Source organism: Rattus norvegicus, chromosome 17 (genome assembly GCF_036323735.1).
Source record: "Rattus norvegicus strain BN/NHsdMcwi chromosome 17, GRCr8, whole genome shotgun sequence".
Taxonomy (NCBI): Eukaryota; Metazoa; Chordata; class Mammalia; order Rodentia; family Muridae; genus Rattus; species Rattus norvegicus.
Window position 1 is genome coordinate 59,390,581 of NC_086035.1, and position 12,643 is coordinate 59,403,223.

The window sequence follows — 12,643 nt, forward strand, 5'->3', positions numbered from 1 at the left end:
GTCATCCTGAACTCACGGTGACATGCACAGGACCAAGCCAGTCAGCATCCTAGCATGAACTGGGGAGAGGGTCTCAAGCTCCCACACCAGAGGAGCTTTTGACAGTTATGGCTTCTGAGGGAGAATCGGTTCTCTTTAAGGCTGTCCCTTAAAGGTCCCTATCGTGGATGACCCCAAACCCAAGGGTATTTGGGCAGCAAAAATTTTACTCATTAGGTTAGAATTTAAAAACGAAAAAAAAAAAAAAGGACACGAATTTGGTGGCAGGGTAAAGGTGGGCAGTTAGTGATGGAAGTTGAATACGATCAAAATACTTTGCATTTATGAATGAAATTCTCAACGGCTTAATGAAAATATGTTTTTTAAAAATCCCTCAAAGACACCCACAAGCATTTGCTTCTGCTATCTGTACATTCGTTGCACCGAAGTGAAAGAAACTGAGCCTTTATCCCTGAGGAGTTCTGGGTCAGGGAGGCCAAGATGGAGAGAGGACGAGAAACTGAAACAAGCAGCCCAGGCAATTAGTTCAGCACATCCTTGCCGAGGCACCGAGGAGGTGAAGCTGACCTTTCTGCCACACACTCTTAGCCCAACTGAACAAGGAATTGCTGTAACCAGCTGAGACTTCTGCTTCCTTCGGCTCAAAGTTGGTCTTTTCCTGTATCCCAAAAATGCGAGGAGAGAGAAACACTGAAGGGCAGTGACTCTGCTGCACCCTCTAGTGGTGACACTGAATACCACGGGAACGTTCAATGCAGAGGTTATAGTCTTCCAAAAATAGTAAAGCTTTTAATATTTATTTTATGTAAACAATCGAGTTATAGTAAAACTATGTTAACTAAAGAGTTTCATAAACACCTAAAAAATCAATAGATTAAATCAACTAGGTGAGAATACTGAGTTGGAAATAGACATACTGCAAGAATGGAGGAGTAAAAAGTGTCCCGAATTAACATTTCAAAGAAGTGCTTTAGCGTAACCTCCCAGAATTACAAAGTCCACTTAGCTCTCATAATCTATAGATCCAGGGACGCTGCTCACTGAGAAGTATCCTTTAGTGACAGGCACTGAGCTTAGTTTAGTCTCAGCACCTCTCTCCTCTCCCGTCCCCTCCCCTCCCCTCCCCTCTCCTCCCCTCCTCCCCCCGCCCCCTCCCCCGTCTCTCCCTCACCTATTTTGAAGACGTGAGAGTAAGGCATTATTGCTTCTTAGTTCTTGTAGATAGAGTTCCTTGTATTTTTGAACTTCCGTTTTACAAGAGTCCTCTTGCATTCTCATTTTCGTGAGCTCAGATGTGAGCTCCATCAACTCCATCTGACTCCAGGGTGCAGCAACAGCCTCCTCCCTCGGCTCCACCGGGTCTCCTTCCGGTGCCGCTTCCACCTAAAACAAATTACAAAGGTGGACTTTTACAAATCAGAACGTAAGTAACTTCTGTGAAACTGAAATTTTGCAGTTTTCACCCACAGCTCAGCAACTGTAAGTATACCGGAAATGGAATATACATTTTGAAAAGGGAAATTGTGAGGAAATAATGTGACTTAGGAAAGGGAAGTAAGGAGGCCCAGGAAGGGCACTGGTGTTTGAAGAATTAGCAACAATGGATAAAAACATATGTACATAAAAATGTCACATTCTTTCTCTGCATGCTGGTAAAATACAATTCAATTAAGAAAAACAGAACTGGGGGGCTGGAGAGATGGCTCAGTGGTTAAGAGCACTGACTGCTCTTCCTGAGGTCCTGAGTTCAAATCCCAGCAACCACATGGTGGCTCACAACCATCTGTAATAAGATCTGATGCCCTCTTCTGGTGTGTCTGAAGACAGCTACAGTGTACTCATATACAATAAAATAAAATCTTTAAAAAAAAAAAAAAAAAAAAAAGAAAAACAAAACTGGAGTTCAAAATATTTTTCTTCAGTATCTACTAAATATGGCTCATAGGGACTTGTGATTCACCCTATGCATGTATGTGTGTACATGTGTGTGCATGTACATGTGTGTGAGCATGTATGTGTGTGTGCCTGTACATGTGTGTGTGCACACCCCTGTATGTGTATGTTTGTGAGAATGTGTGGTTTCTGTGGGCGTGGAGTGCTGTGTTTTGAAAGCCCACCTTGGCACAATCTAGGCAAACTGAGTCACATCCTCAGCCATGAATGGCCTTGTGTAATTTCATAAATTCATCATTCCCAAAATAATAAAATCAATTCAGAAATTTTAATCACAAATACTGTAACCCAAAAGGAGCTAAGTAAGAAGTTCTGGAGGGTGTGTTGTCACTGTCTTTAGTCTTGAACCCACTCAGACGGCCCTGGTTAATTTCACTGGGTCACACAAATGAAGAGACAAGTGTGAGAAGGAGATTTGTGAGGAGGAAGGGGAGTGAAGAAGGGTGGGAGAGGGTGGGAGTGGTGAGCATGCAGTGGATTCAGGTGAGAAATTATAAGATCATTTTTAAAAATTAAAAAATAAACTAAATATGATATTCCTTGGGAACAACAAAAGTTGGAAGCCATGGGGGCTTCAAAGGGTAGTACTGGACACCTGTGGAGGCTCCAAGACATTGGCAGTTAGGGCTGGGAGGCTGGTGAAGTCTGATGAAGAAGGGACTTTACAACACAATGCTGAGGGCAAATCAACGTGCAAGCTGAGCTGAAGAAAGATGCTTCACCGAAAATAGCCTGGGCTCTATGAGTAAAAAGAGCAACCACTTCATTGGTCCAATTTGGGGCTCAAAACGCAACAGGGGTCAGCTTCCAGGAAAGAGAACATGGACGCTGCTCTGTGGGTGTGCAGATACACAACTTTCATTCTACAGCGATAGATTTCCATCCCAGAGGCATATCCACCTTTCAGGGGCATGGACTGCCGCATGGTTGGGAAGCTCAGACACTGACGACAGTCAATGGTAGGATTCCTAGGGTACTCTGCAAGGTCCATGACAGCTCAGAAGCCACATCTTTTTTTATTTTTTCAGACATAACTTTTCTTTTTAAAACCCAAAGGGGTGGGTGGTGCAGGGCAATTCTCTGGCACGAATCAAAAGCTTCTGTAAGACTTAGTATCTATTCTTGATGACGAGTAGAAATTGTAAGTTATCTTTCCCCAAAAGTTGTCACAGTTAGTTTTAGTTGCCACTTTGACACATCTGGGAAGAGGAAATCTCAAACGAGGAAGTTCAGTCAGGTTGGCTTGGGGGCATGTATGTGGGACATTTTCTTGACTACTGACTGACATAGGTGGGCCCATCCAACTGAGGGCACAGAAATCCTAGGCACGGGGCCTCGGCTGCATACAAAGCATAGCGGAGCAAGCCATGGGGAACAAGCTATGTGCTTCAGTTCCTGCCTTCAGTTCCTGCCTTCAGTTCCTGCCTTCAGTTCCTGTCCTGACCTTCCTCAGCACCTGAGTATGACTGGGGAGATCTAAGGTGAAATAACATTCTTCTCCCCAAGTGAGCAGCAACAGAAAGCAAAACGAGTACAGAAGCTAACGTTAAGAAACTGGCAATAAGACAAGGTCAGAATTCTTCATCTAACTAGCACTGAATGTAAGAGTTATCTTAAACTTTTATGAGAGACCCAGAGATCCAAAGCAGCACAACTGACAGCAACCAAACTGTGGGAAGCATTGAGTGTGCCCATCAATGGATGCCTATATAAAACAGGACCATCAATGTTTCTCATTAAAAATTCTACCGAAATTTCTTTTATCTATTCCGTCAATTTCTGTAAAGCCAGAGGACTTTCACCTCTACTAATAAATAGTAGCAATGTGATTAAAACAAACACTTTTGTCAATGAGCCTTTTCATTCTGGGTAACATGGTCCAGTGGAGTACTACTAGAGAAAGAACAACAACTCTTCCATATTGACGGCATTAATGAGAAACCTATTAAACTTACCACGTCGTTTCCTGTGTTTAACAGTTTTTCACCAAGCGCTTCCATTTCTCTCGCTTGTTTTTCAATTGTGACGACTAAGTTGGAATTTTCAAGTTCGAGCCTAAGTATTTTAAAGGAATGATTCTCATGAGTGAATTTTTTAAATACCACGTGATTTCTAAATAACCATCTAAAAGGCAATTTGGCAAATTCTTTGGAAAACAAGCTACTCAAGAGATCTATCATTTTTCTAGCTGTGTTATGTGGTTAGTTGTGACGTGTAGGGACTGCGTGAATAACTACTTTCTCCTTTTATTTTTGTGGTGCACGGGGATGAAACCAGGGCCTTACATAGGCAAACATACACTCCAGCACTGAGTTAATCCCCTGCCCCATGCAGCTGTGCAATCATGTGAAGTGACTGGGAGCAGAAATGTTACCCTGGCCTTACACACGTGCATCACACTGCTCTGCCTGCATCGGAACACAGCAGCTACCTCTGCACGTTGCATGTAGTCATACCTTTGAATCCTACAACGCATTTTCTTGGCCGCTTTTAGCATCGCTAATGATTCTCGCAACTAGAACAAAAAATGGGGGAAAGTTAAGTTAGACTCCGGCTCGAGCTTATCCATCTCCTGTTTGTGTTCTCTTCTTAAGTGTTATAGGAGCACAGATGGACCCTTCCTCTGCACGCCGTGTACAGTCGCAGATGTGTTGCAACACCTAATATCATACTGTCTGGCTTTTTCCAGAAATATGACCCGCCGGCACTAATGTTAAACACATCATTAGGTCTGAATTGTATTCTCTCAGATACTCAAGTTGGCACAATCAGTAAGACTGAAAGAGGAAATGCCATGCAGCAATAAGCGTTTGTAATTTTGACATCCAAACACCACCTCGCCAACACTATAATTTGAGACGCCATGGTAGTGATGATGAAATTAACATGATGCCTTAGATGACCTCTTAGTCACTGTTATATTGCTGTAAAGAGGCAAAGAAACTCTTGATAAAAGAAAGCACTTAATTGGGAACTTTCTTACAGTTTCAGAGGCTGGGTCTAAAGCAGGTAACACGGTGGCAGACATGAGAGACTGGGCCTTGAATGAGCTTTTGAGACCTCAAAGCCCACTCCCAGTGGCACACTTCCTTCACCAAGACCCCGCCTCCTATCTGTCTCAAATAGTGCATTCTTTAGTAACTGAGCATTCAAATGTCTGAACCTGTGGGGGCCATTATCATTCAAATGTCTCATGGGATCATTTGCAGGGACAGTGTCTACACAGATGTCAGAATGCCTGGGGCTCCATCTCAACTTGACCCCGATGAGGTGTGGGGTCCTGAGCAAGTTCATCCTTTGGCTTGGTTTCTTCACCTGTGACATGAAAATATTGATAGACATTGCCACAGTGGGTCATCAGGGATGCTGTTAGAGAATACACGTGTGGCACAGTAGAAGCTGTACATAACATCTGCTGCTAGCATTAGTGTCAAGAGTACATTGATATTCTAATGTGTGAGGGAAGATATCTCATCCCGATGACTCCTTTCTCACAACAGTCCAAGTGGTACCATGAGGAACAAGGCCCCAGTGCACCCTTAGTACTTATTGAAATTTGACCAACCATGTTGTGCTGTGTAGTTGCCTTCTCTGGATGAAAACATCCCTTTCTGGAAGAGAGTGGGGATCACAAGACTCCAGAAGCTCATGGAAGTTACTATGCTCTGAATGTGCATAAAGCTTAGAGGACCATAGGGTCCCTCCAGGAGATCTAACAATACCTGGGGGAGACTCTTTTTTTTTTAAATCATCACTACCAGAGCACATTTGAGCTGCCATTATGCTGGGATAGGATCTCCAGTGATACCTCAGTCCCCTGTGCTCCTCTAGTGATCCCCAAACCTCAGCGTTGATTATAGCCCATCTAAACCTCAGGGTTGATTACTGCCCATCTTGGGCAGCATTCTTCTTTCGTATGTCGTCGTTGCTGTATCTGGTATGAATAGACATTTAGTCACATCTCCACAGAAAAAGCCAAACAACAACTAGACAGCACTACTCCTGCCCACTTAGAAAAGTCCACATCTTCCTGGTTGCTGCCGCTGCAGAGAGCCCGTGGGCAGCACCCCACGAGCGAACCTGAGCCTCGGGACCACAGGTAAGACCAAATTTTCTGCTGCAAGAAAGCTGCCTGGTGAGCTTGGAACACAGGAAAGCAGAATTTCTCTAGGACCGGGCACGTTCTGTGTTTACCGGAAGTCCCACACCCGCGGATCCCGGCCCGCAGCAGCTCTCTGCTCCCAGACCTGGTGAGAGAGAGACCCAACCGCCTGGTCAGGTGGGCACTCCTGAGGCTGCAGAGCGGAAGAGACCACCAACTCTGCTCACCACTGCCCACATCCCTGGCCCAAGAGGAAACTGTATAAGGCCTCTGGGCTCCCGTGGGGGAGGGCCCAGGAGCGGCAGGACCCCTGTGCCTGAGACACCGCCGGAACCTGAAAGAAACAGACCTGATAAACAGTTCTCTGCACCCAAATCCCGTGTGAGGGAGAGCTAAACCTTCAGAGAGGCAGACAAGCCTGGGAAACCAGAAGTGACTGCTCCCTGCACACACATCTCGGACGCCAGAGGAAAAAGCCAAAGACCATCTGGAACCCTGGTGCACTGAAGCTCCCGGAAGGGGCAGCACAGGTCTTCCTGGTTGCTGCCGCTGCAGAGAGCCCGTGGGCAGCACCCCACGAGCGAACCTGAGCCTCGGGACCACAGGCAAGACCAAATTTTCTGCTGCAAGAAAGCTGCCTGGTGAACTCAAGACACAGGCCCACAGGCATAGCTGAAGACCTGTAGAGAGGAAAAACTACACACCAGAAAGCAGAACACTCTGTCCCCATAACTGACTGAAAGAGAGGAAAACAGGTCTACAGCACTCCTGTCACACAGGCTTATAGGACAGTCTAGCCACTGTCAGAAATAGCAGAACAAAGTAACACTAGAGATAATCTGATGGCGAGAGGCAAGCGCAGGAACCCAAGCAACAGAAACCAAGACTACATGGCACCATCGGAGCCCAATTCTCCCATCAAAACAAACATGGAATATCCAAACACACCAGAAAAGCAAGATCTAGTTTCAAAATCATATTTGATCATGATGCTGGAGGACTTCAAGAAAGACATGAAGAACTCCCTTAGAGAACAAGTAGAAGCCTACAGAGAGGAATCGCAAAAATCCCTTAAAGAATTCCAGGAAAACACAATCAAACAGTTGAAGGAATTAAAAATGGAAATAGAAGCAATCAAGAAAGAACACATGGAAACAACCCTGGATATAGAAAATCAAAAGAAGAGACAAGGAGCTGTAGATACAAGCCTCACCAACAGAATTCAAGAGATGGAAGAGAGAATCTCAGGAGCAGAAGATTCCATAGAAATCATTGACTCAACTGTCAAAGATAATGTAAAGCGGAAAAAGCTACTGGTCCAAAACATACAGGAAATCCAGGACTCAATGAGAAGATCAAACCTAAGGATAATAGGTATAGAAGAGAGTGAAGACTCCCAGCTCAAAGGACCAGTAAATATCTTCAACAAAATCATAGAAGAAAACTTCCCTAACCTAAAAAAAGAGATACCCATAGACATACAAGAAGCCTACAGAACTCCAAATAGATTGGACCAGAAAAGAAACACCTCCCGTCACATAATTGTCAAAACACCAAACGCACAAAATAAAGAAAGAATATTAAAAGCAGTAAGGGAAAAAGGTCAAGTAACATATAAAGGCAGACCTATCAGAATCACACCAGACTTTTCGCCAGAAACTATGAAGGCCAGAAGATCCTGGACAGATGTCATACAGACCCTAAGAGAACACAAATGCCAGCCCAGGTTACTGTATCCTGCAAAACTCTCAATTAACATAGATGGAGAAACCAAGATATTCCATGACAAAACCAAATTTACACAATATCTTTCTACAAATCCAGCACTACAAAGGATAATAAAGGGTAAAGCCCAACATAAGGAGGCAAGCTATACCCTAGAAGAAGCAAGAAACTAATTGTCTTGGCAACAAAACAAAGAGAATGAAAGCACACAAACATAACCTCACATCCAAATATGAATATAACAGGAAGCAATAATCACTATTCCTTAATATCTCTCAACATCAATGGCCTCAACTCCCCAATAAAAAGACATAGATTAACAAACTGGATACGCAAGGAGGACCCTGCATTCTGCTGCCTACAGGAAACACACCTCAAAGAAAAAGACAGACACTACCTCAGAGTGAAAGGCTGGAAAACAACTTTCCAAGCAAATGGTCAGAAGAAGCAAGCTGGAGTAGCCATTCTAATATCAAATAAAATCAATTTTCAATTAAAAGTCATCAAAAAAGATAAGGAAGGACACTTCATATTCATCAAAGGAAAAATCCACCAAGATGAACTCTCAATCCTAAATATCTATGCCCCAAATACAAGGGCACCTACATACGTAAAAGAAACCTTACTAAAGCTCAAAACACACATTGCACCTCACACAGTAATAGTGGGAGATTTCAACACCCCACTCTCATCAATGGACAGATCATGGAAACAGAAATTAAACAGTGATGTCGACAGACTAAGAGAAGTCATGAGCCAAATGGACTTAACGGATATTTATAGAACATTCTATCCTAAAGCAAAAGGATATACCTTCTTCTCAGCTCCTCATGGTACTTTCTCCAAAATTGACCATATAATTGGTCAAAAAACGGGCCTCAACAGGTACAGAAAGATAGAGATAATCCCATGCGTGCTATTGGACCACCACGGCCTAAAACTGGTCTTCAATAACAATAAGGGAAGAATGCCCACATATACGTGGAAATTGAACAATGCTCTACTCAATGATAACCTGGTCAAGGAAGAAATAAAGAAAGAAATTAAAAACTTTTTAGAATTTAATGAAAATGAAGATACAACATACCCAAACTTATGGGACACAATGAAAGCTGTGCTAAGAGGAAAACTCATAGCGCTGAGTGCCTGCAGAAAGAAACAGGAAAGAGCATATGTCAGCAGCTTGACAGCACACCTAAAAGCTCTAGAACAAAAAGAAGCAAATACACCCAGGAGGAGTAGAAGGCAGGAAATAATCAAACTCAGAGCTGAAATCAACCAAGTAGAAACAAAAAGGACCATAGAAAGAATCAACAGAACCAAAAGTTGGTTCTTTGAGAAAATCAACAAGATAGATAAACCCTTAGCTAGACTAACGAGAGGACACAGAGAGTGCGTCCAAATTAACAAAATTAGAAATGAAAAGGGAGACATAACCACAGATTCAGAGGAAATTCAAAAAATCATCAGATCTTACTATAAAAACCTATATTCAACAAAATTTGAAAATCTTCAGGAAATGGACAATTTCCTAGACAGATACCAGGTATCGAAGTTAAATCAGGAACAGATAAACCAGTTAAACAACCCCATAACTCCTAAGGAAATAGAAGCAGTCATTAAAGGTCTCCCAACCAAAAAGAGCCCAGGTCCAGACGGGTTTAGTGCAGAATTCTATCAAACCTTCATAGAAGACCTCATACCAATATTATCCAAACTATTCCACAAAATTGAAACAGATGGAGCACTACCGAATTCCTTCTACGAAGCCACAATTACTCTTATACCTAAATCACACAAAGACACAACAAAGAAAGAGAACTTCAGACCAATTTCCCTTATGAATATCGACGCAAAAATACTCAATAAAATTCTGGCAAACCGAATTCAAGAGCACATCAAAACAATCATCCACCATGATTAAGTAGGCTTCATCCCAGGCATGCAGGGATGGTTTAATATACGGAAAACCATCAACGTGATCCATCATATAAACAAACTGAAAGAACAAAACCACATGATCATTTCATTAGATGCTGAGAAAGCATTTGACAAAATTCAACACCCCTTCATGATAAAAGTCCTGGAAAGAATAGGAATTCAAGGCCCATACCTAAACATAGTAAAAGCCATATACAGCAAACCAGTTGCTAACATTAAACTAAATGGAGAGAAACTTGAAGCAATCCCACTAAAATCAGGGACTAGAAAAGGCTGCCCACTCTCTCCCTACTTATTCAATATAGTTCTTGAAGTTCTAGCCAGAGCAATCAGACAACAAAAGGAGATCAAGGGGATACAGATCGGAAAAGAAGAGGTCAAAATATCACTATTTGCAGACGACATGATAGTATATTTAAGTGATCCCAAAAGTTCCACCAGAGAACTACTAAAGCTGATAAACAACTTCAGCAAAGTGGCAGGGTATAAAATTAACTCAAATAAATCAGTTGCCTTCCTCTATACAAAAGAGAAACAAGCCGAGAAAGAAATTAGGGAAACGACACCCTTCATAATAGACCCAAATAATATAAAGTACCTCGGTGTGACTTTAACCAAGCAAGTAAAAGATCTGTACAATAAGAACTTCAAGACACTGAGGAAAGAAATTGAAGAAGACCTCAGAAGATGGAAAGATCTCCCATGCTCATGGATTGGCAGGATTAATATAGTAAAAATGGCCATTTTACCAAAAGCAATCTACAGATTCAATGCAATCCCCATCAAAATACCAATCCAATTCTTCAAAGAGTTAGACAGAACAATTTGCAAATTCATCTGGAATAACAAAAAACCCAGGATAGCTAAAGCTATCCTCAACAATAAAAGGACTTCAGGGGGAATCACTATCCCTGAACTCAAGCAGTATTACAGAGCAATAGTGATAAAAACTGCATGGTATTGGTACAAAGACAGACAGATAGACCAATGGAACAGAATTGAAGACCCAGAAATGAACCCACACACCTATGGTCACTTGATTTTTGACAAAGGAGCCAAAACCATCCAATGGAAAAAAGATAGCATTTTCAGCAAGTGGTGCTGGTTCAACTGGAGGGCAACATGTAGAAGAATGCAGATCGATCCATGCTTATCACCCTGTACAAAGCTTAAGTCCAAGTGGATCAAGGACCTCCACATCAAACCAGACACACTCAAACTAATAGAAGAAAAACTAGGGAAGCATCTGGAACACATGGGCACTGGAAAAAATTTCCTGAACAAAACACCAATGGCTTATGCTCTAAGATCAAGAATCGACAAATGGGATCTCATAAAACTGCAAAGCTTCTGTAAGGCAAAGGACACGTTGGTTAGGACAAAACGGCAACCAACAGATTGGGAAAAGATCTTTACCAATCCTACAACAGATAGAGGCCTTATATCCAAAATATACAAAGAACTCAAGAAGTTAGACCGCAGGGAAACAAATAACCCTATTAAAAAATGGGGTTCAGAGCTAAACAAAGAATTCACAGCTGAGGAATGCCGAATGGCTGAGAAACACCTAAAGAAATGTTCAACATCTTTAGTCATAAGGGAAATGCAAATCAAAACAACCCTGAGATTTCACCTCACACCAGTGCGATTGGCTAAGATCAAAAACTCAGGTGACAGCAGATGCTGGCGAGGATGTGGAGAAAGAGGAACACTCCTCCATTGTTGGTGGGATTACAGACTGGTCAAACCATTCTGGAAATCAGTCTGGAGGTTCCTCAGAAAATTGGACATTGAACTGCCTGAGGATCCAGCTATACCTCTCTTGGGCATATACCCAAAAGATGCCTCAACATATAAAAGAGACACGTGCTCCACTATGTTCATCGCAGCCTTATTTATAATAGCCAGAAAATGGAAAGAACCCAGATGCCCTTCAACAGAGGAATGGATACAGAAAATGTGGTACATCTACACAATGGAATATTACTCAGCTATCAAAAACAACGAGTTTATGAAATTCGTAGGCAAATGGTTGGAACTGGAAAATATCATCCTGAGTGAGCTAACCCAATCACAGAAAGACATACATGGTATGCACTCATTGATAAGTGGCTATTAGCCCAAATGCTTGAATTACCCTAGATCCCTAGAACAAACGAAACTCAAGACGGATGATCAAAATGTGAATGCTTCACTCCTTCTTTAAATGAGGAAAAAGAATACCCTTTGCAGGGAAGTGAGAAGCAAAGATTAAAACAGAGACTGAAGGAACACCCATTCAGAGCCTGCCCCACATGTGGCCCATACATATACAGCCACCCAATTAGACAAGATGGATGAAGCAAAGAAGTGCAGACCGACAGGAGCCGGATGTAGATCGCTCCTGAGAGACACAGCCAGAATACAGCAAATACAGAGGCGAATGCCAGCAGCAAACCACTGAACTGAGAATAGGTCCTCCGTTGAAGGAATCAGAGAAAGAACTGGAAGAGTTTGAAGGGGCTCGAGACCCCAAAAGTACAACAATGTCAAGCAAGCAGAGCTTCCAGGGACTAAGCCACTACCTAAAGACTATACATGGACTGACCCTGGACTCTGACCCCATAGGTAGCAATGAATATCCTAGTAAGAGCACCAGTGGAAGGGGAAGCCCTGGGTCCTGCTAAGACTGAACCCCCAGTGAACTAGACTATGGGGGGAGGGCGGCAATGGGGGGAGAGTTGGGAGGGGAACACCCATAAAGAAGGGGAGGGGGGAAGGGGATTTTGCCCGGAAACCGGGAAAGGGAATAACACTTGAAATGTATATAAGAAATACTCAAGTTAATTAAAAAAAAAAAAAAAAAAAGAAAAGTCCACATCTCCTGAGCTCTTAGGAGTACTCGCAGGCCGTGATTGTGTATTGCAAACAAAGTGTGGCGCT

The 12,643-nt window shown here is 42.7% G+C and overlaps 1 pseudogene; it reads right to left on the reverse strand.

Moving 5' to 3' along the window:
* Fam95c (family with sequence similarity 95 member C) overlaps positions 1 to 12,643 on the reverse strand; it is a 40,041-nt pseudogene that overhangs the window by 14,471 nt on the left and 12,927 nt on the right.